This window comes from Octopus bimaculoides, chromosome 15 (assembly GCF_046866305.1).
Source record: "Octopus bimaculoides isolate indiv1 chromosome 15, ASM4686630v1, whole genome shotgun sequence".
Lineage (NCBI taxonomy): Eukaryota > Metazoa > Mollusca > Cephalopoda > Octopoda > Octopodidae > Octopus > Octopus bimaculoides.
In genome coordinates this window covers 9,330,192-9,344,438 of record NC_142942.1, presented here as the reverse complement: position 1 = coordinate 9,344,438, position 14,247 = coordinate 9,330,192, and positions in this window count along the sequence as shown.

The window sequence follows — 14,247 nt, the reverse complement described above, 5'->3', positions numbered from 1 at the left end:
GATCCAGAAATTGCTGGGAAGTTAACCCTGAGTCCAGGAAGTAGTGTTGTAAATCTCAGTCATTTATATACCATGGAAATCAGGTTAATCTCTAACCTTGTGAGATCTAGGGATCATGACAGACTTAAGTAATTATAAGCCAAAGCTAATTTTGCGCTTCTCAGTACCTGAGCCTGCGATGACATAACCCTTGACCCCATCATGGTACGTCTCTGGTCCATACAGTAGTTGGATTTAGTATGTAGGACGCAACTCCAGAAGCATTTTCCCCCTACAATATTGCGCTGGTGTTAATAATCAGGGTTGTTGAGCACTTTTGGTGAAAAATACCTCGCTATAACTAATTATGATGCACACTGTAGAGTACATATATGTTTTGTTATCTTTGTGTGTATGTATATATTCATTTATGTGTGCATGTATGTATGTATGTATGTATGTATGTGTGTATGTATGTATGTATATCTATATCAATATATATATAGAGAGAAAGAGAGAGACACACACTCACACACACACACTCACACACACATACATATATATTTATATATATGTGCATTCGTGTGGGTAGGTGTGGTTATATAGAAATAATACAAACAGTTGCACGCACTTACGCACACCCACATTCGTGTACATATTTATTCATGTTATATGTCAGCCTACAATAGCTGACAACCACAAATGTACATGGATAAGTATGAATTACACTCATGGTTAATGACTCTTACTTACATACACTGTTACAAGCAAAGGGAAGTTGATTTAAAATAAATTGATTTAAAAGTTTACCATTAAACCTAACCTTGAAGCTTCACCGTTCCAAATTTAGAAGGTTACTGAAGTATTTTAAAAACAATATTCAATTTAACTTTTTAAATCTTCTTAAATATTTTAGTATTTGGCATTCGGCAATTCGGTAATTCGTTATTATTGAAAATTAAGTTAAAAATATCATTTCTGCAAACTTAGATTGAAAAGTTCTTGAAAGCTTGCAATAAATCATTCCTTCAAGCAAAATTAATTTTCTCTGTTTCTTTCTCCAAGTCATTTCAATATTTAATGTTTGTAAGCAGCTAAGCAAATTTGCCTAATCATTTTGTCAATGTTAATTTATAATATATAATGTATAATATATTAGTGGTAGTTATTTATTGTACATATTTCATCTAAAGCCATTGGTGGTGGCAGAAACTGTAAACATGTATACGTACGAATAATGAAACACAATAAACAGACTTATCAAATTTAATGAAGAAAGCGAAGCGACAAGAATAAAAATAAACTTTAAGTATTCGAGGAGCTTTTTCTTTTCCTTATTTCTCATATCGTACATTTTATGAGCAAAATAGCAACGCGTTGGTTGTCGATTTCCAACGATCATATCACTCATTAACTGCAATTTCCATTGCAAAGATTACAAACACAGTTTCAGTCTTATCCATCAGACAAAACTTTGCAACTCAGGAGATCATGTTTAAAACTATCGATTGAAATCGGCCATGAGAAAACCTAATACTGCAAGAATAGGCTGGGAGAAAATTCTCCATTTAGACGTATGCAAACACACATTTTATTTTGGGCCGTGAGTAATACCCTTGCAGTGGTAGATCGTATCAGGCAGATTACAATTGATTGTGTTAAACAATGATTTTGCACGATAATGTTTTATTTAAAGCTGCTTCATGCAACAATAATACACTAAGCCATTCGAACATCATCCAGCAATTTGTCTACTGTTTTCATAAGTGTAATTTAATACCTACTGAGCTGTGAGCGATCGAGTTAGTTTTAGTAGTTGTCGAAGCGGTACGATATAGAAACGCATGTGTCCTACTATCTAATTGCGTCACCCACATCTCAAAACAAGATACATATCCAAGAGAAGAATTTTCAGCCTGGACTTTTTCTGCAACGAATAGTTTTATCACATCCAAATACACTTGCATGTGTTAAACATGATTTTACACGATAATAAAAATACACACACACACACACAGACACCACTATAGCCTCGGGCCGACCAAAGCCTTGTGAGTGGATTTGGTAGACGGAAACTGAAAGAAGCCCGTCGTATATATGTATATATATATGTATGTGTGTTTGTGTGTCTGTGTTTGTTCCTCCCCCCCATCATTGCTTGACAACCGATGCTGGTGTGTTTACGTCCCCGTAACCTAGTGGTTCGGCAAAAAGAGACCGATAGAATAAGTACTAGGCTGACAAAGAATAAGTCCTGGGGTAGATTTGCTCGACTAAAGGCGGTGTTCCAGCATGGCGCAGTCAAATGACTGAAACAAGTAAAAGAGTAAAAGAGTAAAAGAGTAAAAAGAGTACATATTTACATATATATATACACACATACATATATATATATATATACACACATATATGTATATATATGTATACATGTATGTGCATATATCATGTTATCTTGAATTCTATATGCATACATATATATGTATATATACATACACTATATCCATACACACATAATACTAATATGACGTGACGAGGAAACAGAGTTTATCAAAGGTAAACGTTTCTTTGAACAATTAAATGACATTGCTTACTCAATATGCAATTCACTAAATTTCTTTTAATCTGTCAACTCACTGGTATCGTAAAATCTAATGTCAATAGCCTGCGTGTGAAGGATAAAGAGAGAGAGAGAGCGAGGCAGATAGAAAGATATAGAGAGAGAGGGAGAGAGAGAGAGAGAGAGAGAGAGAGAGAGAGAGAGAGAAAGAGAGAGAAAGTATTATTTGGTCCCATTACAATTCATTTTGGTCTGAAAGCAATGGCCACAAATCTCACCAAATACACATCCTACTGTTCTATACATACATACATGCATACATACGTGTATGTATGTATAAATGCATATATATATGTGCGTATCTGATATAGAGATGTATATATATATATATATATATATATATATATATATATATATATATATATACATATATATATGGGAGAATGTACGAAAAAACAACAACAGACGAGGACAGGTGGTGTAAATAACAAAAGGATGTATTAGTATGACGCTCAGGAATGCGGAAAGTCTTTGACGTTTCGAGCTACGCTCTTCAACAGAAAGAATACGGAGACAAGGAGAAAAACACGGAGAAAAAAAATTGAATAGTGTTCAGTCAACGGTCAATCATAATAATGGCTAATAATGGCTGACCGGAAGTTAGAAATTCTTTTTTCAGGAGAGCTAAGAAAAGGAGGAGATAACAAACGGTGATCGAAGAACGAGGGGCTGTGTGTGGGAGATAGAATGCTGGTGATCTTGACGTATGTAGTGTGAAAATGGGGAGGGGAGAAAGGAGTTGGTCAGTTGTAGTGTGTGCGTGGTGTGATGCGAGGGTATTGGTGTGATGTGATGTGAGGGTGTTGGGAGGTGGGGAAGGCATGGGTGGAGTGTGGGTTAGGCTGAGGGTGGGGTAGAGGTAGGGGTGGGGTATGTGGGTAGGGGGTGGGTGGTGTTTGTAAGGAATTGGATGGGGTGGAGTGGGAAGGTAGAGTAGGAGTGTGTTGGGGTGTGGTGGGATGAACTTATGAGGGGGTGTTGACGATGGAGGGAGAAGGGGAAGGTGGATGTAAGAGAGGGGGAGTACGAGAGAAGAGAGGGGAGTACGAGAGACGAGAGTGAGAGAGAGTAAGAGAGAGGAGAGAAAGAGTAGGGGTGGTAGGAGGGAGGGTGGGGGAGAGAGACAGGAGGAGGGGGTTAGATGAAGAGGGGAGGGGAGTTGAGCCCATGTGGCGCAAAGGAGCGAAGAGAGAAGATTAATCCCTGTTCACGGCGCAAACGGGAGTCCGGATGGCCCCTGTGCATGGACAATCCAAACACGGACAGGTGTTGCTGCAAGGAGTGGCCGGCAGAACGGAAGTGGCGTGACACCGGGGTGTCATTGCCAACGTTGATGTCTCGGAGGTGTTCCGCGAATCGGTCGGCCAGGCGGCGCCCCGTTTGTCCGATGTACAGAGAATGGCAGAGAGAGCAGGAGATACAATAGATGATGTTGGTAGAAGTGCAGGTGAAGGAGTCGGTGATGCGAAAGAGTCGGTGATGGGTGCTGGTGAGGAGGGTGGTGTTGGAGAGGTAAGGGCAAGTGCGGCAGCGTGGGCGGGAGCAAGGGAACGAGCTAGGTTGGGAGGTTGGGTTGGGGAAGAAGCTGTGGACCAAAAGGTCCCGTAGGTTGTGGGCTCGTTTGAAGGAGGGGAGGGGTCGATTAGGGAAGATGTGGGAGGTGGAGGGGTCGGACCGGAGGCGCCGAAAAGCTAGGAGAATGGAGCGTAGGAGGGGTAGGGTGGTGGGATGGTAGGTGAGGGGAAAAGAGAGGCGGGAAACGGCAGGGCGGGTTCGGGGGGTGAGAGCAGATGCACGGTCCACAGAACGTGCTCTGGCAAGGGCGGTGTGGATGGTGGTGGGTGGATATCCACGCAGGCTAAAGTGGCGAGCCATGAGTTGAGACTGAGTCTCAAAGTCATGGCTGTCGCTACAAAGTCTGCGTAGACGGAGGAATTGGGAATAGGGGATGGAAAGTTTTGTGTGTCTAGGGTGGGAGGAGGAGAAGTTGAGATAGGAGTGTGAGTCTGTGTGTTTGTAGTGGATGGAGGTGCTAAGGGCGGAGTGGAGGATGCTGACAGAAATGTCGAGAAAGGGGACAGAGGTGTCAGAGATAGTACAGGAGAAGTGGAGGGCAGGATGGAAAGATTGAACGAAAGAGAGGAACGAGTCAAGATGTTCGCGGGAGAGTGAGGTGGCACCGATACAGTCGTCGATATACCGACAGTATAGTTCGGGAGTAAGACCAGTGAAACTGGAGAATATTTGGGCCTCAACATAACCAACGAAGAGGTTCGCGTAGTTGGGGCCCATTCTCGTCCCCATGGCCACTCCCGAGAACATGCTGGTAGATATCTTCCGCGAACGAGAAGCAGTTGAGAGATAGGACAAGTTCGGCCAGACGAATGAGTGTGGAGGTGTCGGGTTGTGGGTTGGGGCGTTGGTCCAGGAAAAACTTCAGGGCACGCAGCCCCTCGTCGTGGGGGATCACCGTATAGAGGATCTGAATGTCTAGAGTGAAGAGAAGCTTAGAAGGGCCGGGAGGGAAAGAGAAGGAGTTGAATAGACGAAGCGCGTGGTTAGTGTCATGAATGTGGGAAGGGAGAGAAGCCACTAGGGGGGCGAGGACACGGTCTAGGTATTTTGAGATAAGCTCGGTGGGACAGTTGCAGGCGGAGACGATGGAGTGGCCAGGGTTGTTCGGTTTATGGATCTTGGGGAGGAAGTAAATGGTGGGGGTATATATATATATATATATATATATATATATATATATATATATATATATATATATATATATATATATATATATATATATATATGTATATATATATATATATATATATATATATACATGTGGATATACATGTGGATGATAAAACCAATATAAATGCATTGATTCATGCATACATGCACACGACAATTTGCAAGAACATAAATTAGGAAAGACAGAGGGGGAGGGGGAGAGGGAGTGAAGAGAAAGAGGGAAAGAGCCGAGAAATGAGTGCTTCTGACTAAAATCTACCTCAAATCTCTCTGCAGCGTTTAAACTTGTTGAACGCATTGGGCAATGTTATTCCTGATGACCCAACTATGAAGACTAAGATAGTCACGACTGTATCGCGTTATATTATATATCTTCACGATTAAACTTAAATCCAGTTTTAAAATAAGTACTATGAGATTCTTTACGCAGGTTCCAGCTATTATGCAGTCTCTTGAACTGTTAGGAATGATTACCAAAACTCTCACATGTCACAAGCATTACAGTTTTGAGAAAAAAAACATAAAGAAGGCGAGAACACAGTGAGGATAGTCATACCAGGAATGCCAGGAATTCCAAGAATTCCAGGAATGCCTATTATCATAAATCTGTTCGATCATGTCTAACCGAGTTGTGTTTGTGTATTTTAAGCAGCAACAAAAACTAATGCATATTATACATATCCCATCTTAAAATAGTTTGTTTTCCGATCGGACATACTTCCCGTTAAACTGCACATATGTGAGTGGATGGCTGCCAACAGGGAAAGGAAAACGAACGTAACACATTGAGGCAATGGAAATGGATTAAAATTCATGTAGGAGGGAAACAAGTAGAAAGAAGGGTAAACAGAGTGTGAGTGATTTTGATGTTTGCATTTAACGAACTCAAAAACTTCTTCAGAAGATGATTTGATGCTGTCACAAAGATCATTGCTTTTTCCGTTTACATTATCAAGTTCTGAATTTAGATATGCTTCAAAATTTTATGTTGTTTCAGGATGTTTTTGAAGATGACGTATTTATTATCGGAGGTATATTGGATCTCAATGGCCTTTTAGTATAATGTTTAACAAATACCTAATTGCGAACCGTTCTGTGATCCGAGTAATACTTCGAAGTTTTGTGACATTTGGTTAATCTGACATCACTGCAACCTTTGATCATAGTTATGACATAGTCAAACATGTTTCATTTACCAGAGAGTGGATGCTTCCAGGTGTTTTTACACTTATCTGCCTGCTGAAATATTGTGTTTGTTTGTAAATATTAAACAAAATTGTTGACAAAAAGACAACAGTTGTAAACCACTTACATTCATCTTTCCTGTCCCATGTTTTCCTATCACTTTTGGCTACGTTGTGTGTTTGTTACCCATTCTGGCATTACAATCGCCCATCAATATAATTTTATCATGATATATAATTTTACTGATAACTGTTTGTAATTTGGAGTAGAAAATGTTATGTTCTTGTTCAGAAGCTGACAAAGCAGGTGGATATGCATTGATAATGTGCACAAATGAGGAATTACCTATGGGTATACGAAAGTTCATAAGATGCTCATCAACAGCTTGAGGGATGGATGGCAACTTACGAAATAAAGTCGATTTAATGGCAAATCCGACATCATGAATTCTTGGCTCATCTGGTGGTTTTCCGCTCCAAAAACTGGATACTCACTGCCAACTTCTTATCCACCTGTATCTGCAACCCAGCTTTTACTTAGAGAGCAGCAACATCAACGTAATATGAGTCGATTACGTTAGCAATTAGAACTGGTTTTCGTTCGAGACTGCTTGCTGTCTTGTAAAGTTCTTACATTCCAGCAACCAAAGATTAATATGTTTCTTTTAACAATAACAATAACAGCAGTAGCAACAACACTAACAACAACAACAATGATCGTTTTCACTAAAGGCACAAGGTCTGAAATTTTGGCGGGAGGAGACAAGTCGATTACATCGACGCCAGTGCTCATCTGGTACTGATTTTATCGACCCCGAAAGCATGAAAGGCAAAGTCGACCTCGACAGAATTTGAATTCAGAACTTAAAGACGGACGAAACGCGGCTAAGAATTTTGCCCGATGTGCTAACGATTCTCCTTGCATGCCGACTTAATAATAATAATAATAATAATAATAATAAAAATAATAATAATAATAATAATAATGATAATAATAAGGATGATGATGATGATGATGATGATGATGATGATGATGTAAACCAGAGACGCACCCATCAGTGGCTACGGAGCTCAGGGTTAAAGACAGAAAGTGAAGGCTTTATCTTGGTTGCCCAAGATCAGAGCTTATTGATCCGGAACTATCAAGCAAATGTGAGGGAAAATAGTGTAGACCCAAAATGCCGATACTGCAACGATGGGATAGAAACAGTGGACCACCTAATCTCTGGATGTAAGGTTTTAGCATCTGTAGAATATAAATCAAGACATGACAGAGTTAGCCAATATCTAAATTGGATAATGTGTCAGCATTATAAAATTAAAACTGCTGACAAATAGTACAAGCACCACACTGACGCTGTAACTGACGGAGAAAATGTAACTATTCTTTGGAACTTCCCAGTATGTACAAACCGGACTATCAAAACAAATAAACCAGATATTGTTGTGAAAGACCAAAACAATAAAGCCTGTTTATTGATTGACATGAGCATACCTTGTGATCATAATATCTCAGCAAAAGAATTTGATGAGCTCAGAAAATATATTTTGCTAATCGAAATCGAAAAGATGTGACATCCCAAGACGGTTACAATACCAGTGATTGTAGGAGCACTTGGAATCATCAAAAAAGGAACTGAAAATTATTTAAGAATGACCCCTGACTTACCATCCATGCGAGAAGTGCTAAAAATTGTCTTAACTGGTACATCACACGTATTGAGAAGAGCATTGTCGCTGTGATTTTCTTTCCTTTTGCCCCCACCCACTTAATTTTATCTGTTTAGGTCTTTTAGTTTTTCCTTTTTCTCTCTGTCTTCCTCTTTTTCTCTATCACATGACTTTGTAAAGGAACAATCTGGTGTGTTTATTTTAATGGCCTACCAATATATACAGTACGGTTCTCTACTCTAGGTGACAGGAAGACACTCGGCAAGAAATGGAAACAGAATTGAAAGAAGATGCTAATGAAAATAATAACAACAACAACAATTATAGTTGTTGTAGTAGTTTCAAATTTTGGCACAAGGTTAGCAGTTCTTTGGGAGAGTTCAAGTCGATTGCATCGATCCTAGAACTTGGCTGGTACTTTATTTTTATCAACTCCAAAAGGACGAAACGCAAATTTGGCCTCACCTAAGCGAGATTTGATCACAGAGCGTAAGCAGCCGGAAGAAACGTCGCAAAGCAATTTTCCCGACGCGCTAACAATTCTGTTAGCTTGCTGCCTTGACGGTAATGATAATGATAGAAATGATATATATGATATACAAGCTGATATCGATCATTACCGACCATAACTTCTTATGCAGTTATTCAACCTTTTCTGTATCCACTTCTAATAAGCCAATCAAGATTTTGCTGTTTCCAATGTTTTCTTCACCTTGCTGGAGACTTGGGTTGGTATTTGTAGCAGGTCGAATAGTCACGCAGAGTCTTCTCGTTCACTCATTGCATTGTACTGTAGTATAGCGCAATGTGTCTGTGCTGCTTAGTTGCAGGCCAACCGTATTATCAAAGTATTCCAGCTGTGACTTAGCCATTTTTTGCAACATTTGTCAGCTGATTTATAGCGCAGCTCTTGCCAATTGGCACCCAAAAGATTGCAACTCTGTTTGATGCTAGAAGAATCATGTATCGAGAATTTGATTTGAATGAAGCGAATTTTCATATTTTGATTTAAGAAAAATTTTAGCGTTTGCGCTGTTTAGTTTCAGTCAATATTTCCTACAGCATAATAACTTATGAGACTCTGTCTGTCTATCTGTCTGTCTGCCTGCCTGTATGTATGTATGTATGTATGTATGTATGTATGTATGTATGTATGTATGTATGTATGTATGCATGATGGTTCGTTTTCTTTTAATTTAGAATAAATTTTCAACTGCCACTTACTTGGTAGCATAATTGCGAAGGAAAATGTCTTGTTTTAACCACCATTCTTTAAATCTTACGGAGGTGTTGCGGATTTTAATACTCCCAGATATCGTGATCAATTGTAGTGCATGAATTAAGGCTTCCCATTCTCTCCCCATGTGTGTATTTATGTATGTATGTATGTATGTGTTTGTGTGTACATATGCGTGTGTGCATATATATGTGCGTATATATATATGTGTGCTTATATATCGATATTGATATACCTATGTACATGTGTATGTGTATGCAGCATATATACATACATACACATTTTTACACATACCTATTGAAGTGTATATATATATACATGTATATATATGTATGTGTATATATATATGCTCTTTGCTCTTTTACTCGTTTCAGTCATTTGACTACGGCCATGCTGGAGCACCGCCTTTATAGTCGAGCAAATCGACACCACAGCTTATTCTTTGTAAGCCTAGTACTCATTCTACTTGTCTCTTTTGCCGAACTGCTAAGTTACGGGGACGTAAACACACCAGCATCGGTTGTCAAGCGAAGATGGGGGACAAACACACACACACACACACACACACACACACACACACACACACACACACACACACACACATATATATATTTATAAACATAATTAAGGGATCAGCAAGCATTTGCTTCACCATATACCGAAGTTCAGAAATAGCAGCTAAAAAAGCTAAATTGATAAATCTTTACCCTTTTAATTTGTAATAATTATATATATATATATATATATATATATATATATATATATATATATATATACGACGGGATTCTTCCAGTTTCCGTCTACCAAATCCACTGAAAAGGCTTTGGTCGACCCGAGGCTATAGTAGAAGACACTTGCCCAAGGTGCCACTCGGTGGGACTGAATCCGGGACCGTATGGTTGGTTGGTAAGCAAGATACTTACCACGCAGCCACTCCTGCGCCTATATGTATATATATATATATATATATATATATATACACACACATATATGTATATGTGTATATGCATACATGTATATATATATATATACATATATAAGCATATATATATATAAGCATATATATATACGTATATATATATCTATATATATATTTATACATATACGTATATATATATATATACGTATATATGTATATACGTATATATGTATATATACGTATATGTATATTGACATGCGTTTTGCTCCATTTATTATTATTATTATTATTATTATTATTATTATTATTATATATATATATATATATATATATATATATATAATAATAATAATAATAATAATAATAATAATAATAATAATAATAATAATAATAATAATAATAATAAATGGAGCAAAACGCATGTCAATAAAAGTTCCTTTAATTCCTACACATGTTTCAAAATAAATGAGAGCCCTTTCACAAAGGAGAAAGAGCATATATATAATATGTATGTATACTTACACTTACAGATACCAATCTCTTAATCTACCTATATGTTTACACGTACTGATATTTATTACAGACAGGATGATGATGATGTTATCTCTCAGAGTTGAATTTAATTGAAATTTGATATTATCTATGTATATCTATGTAAAATGGCTGCGAAGTCTTATTTTTCATCGTTAACTAAGTTAACAACGAGGACATGAGAATTGAAGTGCTCCTGGGTCTCAGACTTCTCCTTTCACATCCCATTCTATCAAATTCCTTTCCGACTACCTTCACATAGAAGTCATACCGAACATGATGTTTTGTCCTTCAGGGTGGAAAATTGATTACATTAACATTTTTCGTCTTGAACAGACGAAAAAAAAAAAAAAAGATCTACAATAAAGTTTTTGAAATTCGCTTAATTTAATTTCTTGACGTCTGACTGGAAGTGTTTCTTCTTGAAGATGCAACTATCTTTGGCTGTCTATGACCCCCCACATCCTTTTAAACGGAACTCCAGTCCGTCGCAGTGTTACTCGTTGGACAGGGACAAGGCAACGCACCGCCGGTCTAGGAATCGGAACCATGATCTTGTGATCGCAAGGGCAGTTCACTAAACACACGCCTTGACTCACACACTCACAGCACGCACACGCGCTAGGCTACACACCTTTACTTACAAAGAGACAGACAGACAAACAAACAGATACACACATATGGACAAATACGCAAACTCAAACCATTTCAATGTGAATCATTTTCCCCTGATTCCCTTTCTTTAAAAATATATATACAACGATATGTTTTGTGAGACCAATCATCATACAAACATCCTTTTCTTAAACGGAACAAATCGCTCTGTAAAAGGATTTTAACTGCGAAAACTTCATATTGTTTCACAACTGTCAGCTTTAGATATTTCTCTCCTAACCACTCCCAAACATCCGGCTGAATGTCGTATCTGTCCTTCTCACGGTTTACATTTCGTAGAACACAAAATAGAATTCCTTTTATTTTTCTTTTGCTAACAGAGAAAAATACTTATACATGTATAAATATGTTTATATATATGTATGTATAAATATACATACATATATATATACATACATATACATATACATACATACATACATACATACATACATATATATATATATATATATATATATATATATATATATATATATATATATGCAAACGCATATGTATTTATAAATGTATAGATATATTTATATATATATGATATATACATAGTTGTATACGTATATATATATATATATATATATATATATATATATATATATATATATATATATATATATATATATATATATATATTTATATATATATATATAGATAGATAGATGGATACAAACTTACATGTGTGTGTGTGTGTGTGTGTGTGTGTGTGTGTGTGTGTGTGTGTGTAAGTGCGTGTGTGTTTATAAAAGGTCTTAGCTCCCTCAGAGACCAACGCCCAAATTATGAAACTGCTTTAGTTTTAGTTGTCTGAGATTTCTTAATCGCAAGTTCTTAGAATTTATTTCTTTAATGCGCTTTTTTCTCTTCCTTGTCCAACGATTCCTGTTTAATCTATAGCTACTAAAGAAGTTAATTTAAAGCAATATAGAGTAAATTGCTGGTGCTGTTCCGCCCTTAACTTGGTTATATAGTAAAAAGATTTCCAGCCAAGACAATCTCGTCTTTTTCTTTTGCATATCCTTAACGATATTGCTCAAGTACACCTCATTTTTTTTAAGATGACAGAGTATATTTTGAGTCGGATCATTCAGGCATATTTTTTAGCAGATTGAACGCTCACATCAAGTTTCCTTCTCTTCTTAGAAAGGAATTTGTTATACGCAGTTTTTGACTCATTGGATCCATGACAAGATGTCCAACCCATGCCAGCATGGAACATAGATACTAAATAATGATGATGATGATGAAGGTGATGCACACACACACACACACACACACACACACACACACACACACACACACACACGTTTGGGTCAACAACCAAGTGAAAACCATATAAAAGAGTGGTGATTTGAAATCCCACTAGCCTGAAGAAACCATCCAAAGACGAATGGTATATAAAAGTGCAAAAGCCTCAGAATGGCTTAAATGAATAAAAGAATATATATATATATATATATACATGCACAGACAGACACACACACACTCACACACACACATATATATATGTAATATGTACTATTAGTAAATGAAATGTGTAATGGTGAATACATATACGTTTGTATATATCTAAGTGTGTGTATGCGTGCGCGTCTTTGAGTTCATATTTACAAAGTCTTCACTCGTGCCCGTTTCTGAATATACGCAAAATACTCTCTCTCTCTCTCTCTCTCTCTCTCACACACACACACACCACGTGATCACGCAGTCGGTCAGACTATGAGATGTTATACGTCGTTGGTCACAATGCGCAATGCGTCGTTTCAGCATTTGAATAATTCTAACTCGCTGGCTAAGCGTGCAGGCCAACATTCCCACTGAGTGGAAAGTCAGTCCGTCATAGGGTGGATGTCCATTTCCTGCTGAGTGAACTGGAGTAACATCATCTTTCTACTACAACTTATGTCAAACAAGGTGACAGACACGCCACATATCTGGTTTAATATCATTGTCCCAAATGTTGTAATACCATTGTCCTTCATCGGGTTCTTAGCCGTCGCTTTTGAAAAGACGTCCACGGTTTACTGCCCCAGTAAATTGATACAACAAAAACAACAACAACAACGAAAACAACAACGGGGACGCCGGAGTCGACGATGAAGACGTCAACAGCGATGGCGTATAGATAAAAAAATGGCAGTCGACAGCTGAGGCTACGATACAAACTGGTTACGCCAGAAATATAACACTGCAGAAATAACTTGGACAAGAAAACAAGCATAAAAAAGGACAGTTTCAGTAAGTATTAAATTTACGATTATTTGCTACAGAATTAATATTGATTTTTCTGTGAGAAAACAAGACTAAAGCTGTTTGCTGAGAGAATTGACGATATCGACTCCAGTACTTGACTGGTATGCTTTATTGAATTTGAAAGATGAAAGCTAAAGTTGGTCATTGGCAACTTTGAACTCAAAATGTTAATAGACATAAGTAAATACCACGAGGTATTTTTGTTCGGTGCTCTACCGATTTCTGTCAGTCCGCCTCCCTACAATTTGCGTAATACTGATTTCTAGTATGAGCTTTAGGTAAAAAAATTTGTGAATAGAATAGTTTGATTAAATAGTTCCCAATTATGATTAATCCATGAAAAGTAATCTCATCTCGTAGAGAGTGAGATTTGAACTCGGAATAGAAAGAAACACGAGTAAAGTCACTAATGAATATTTTTCGACGTTCTACTTTTTTTTTCTAC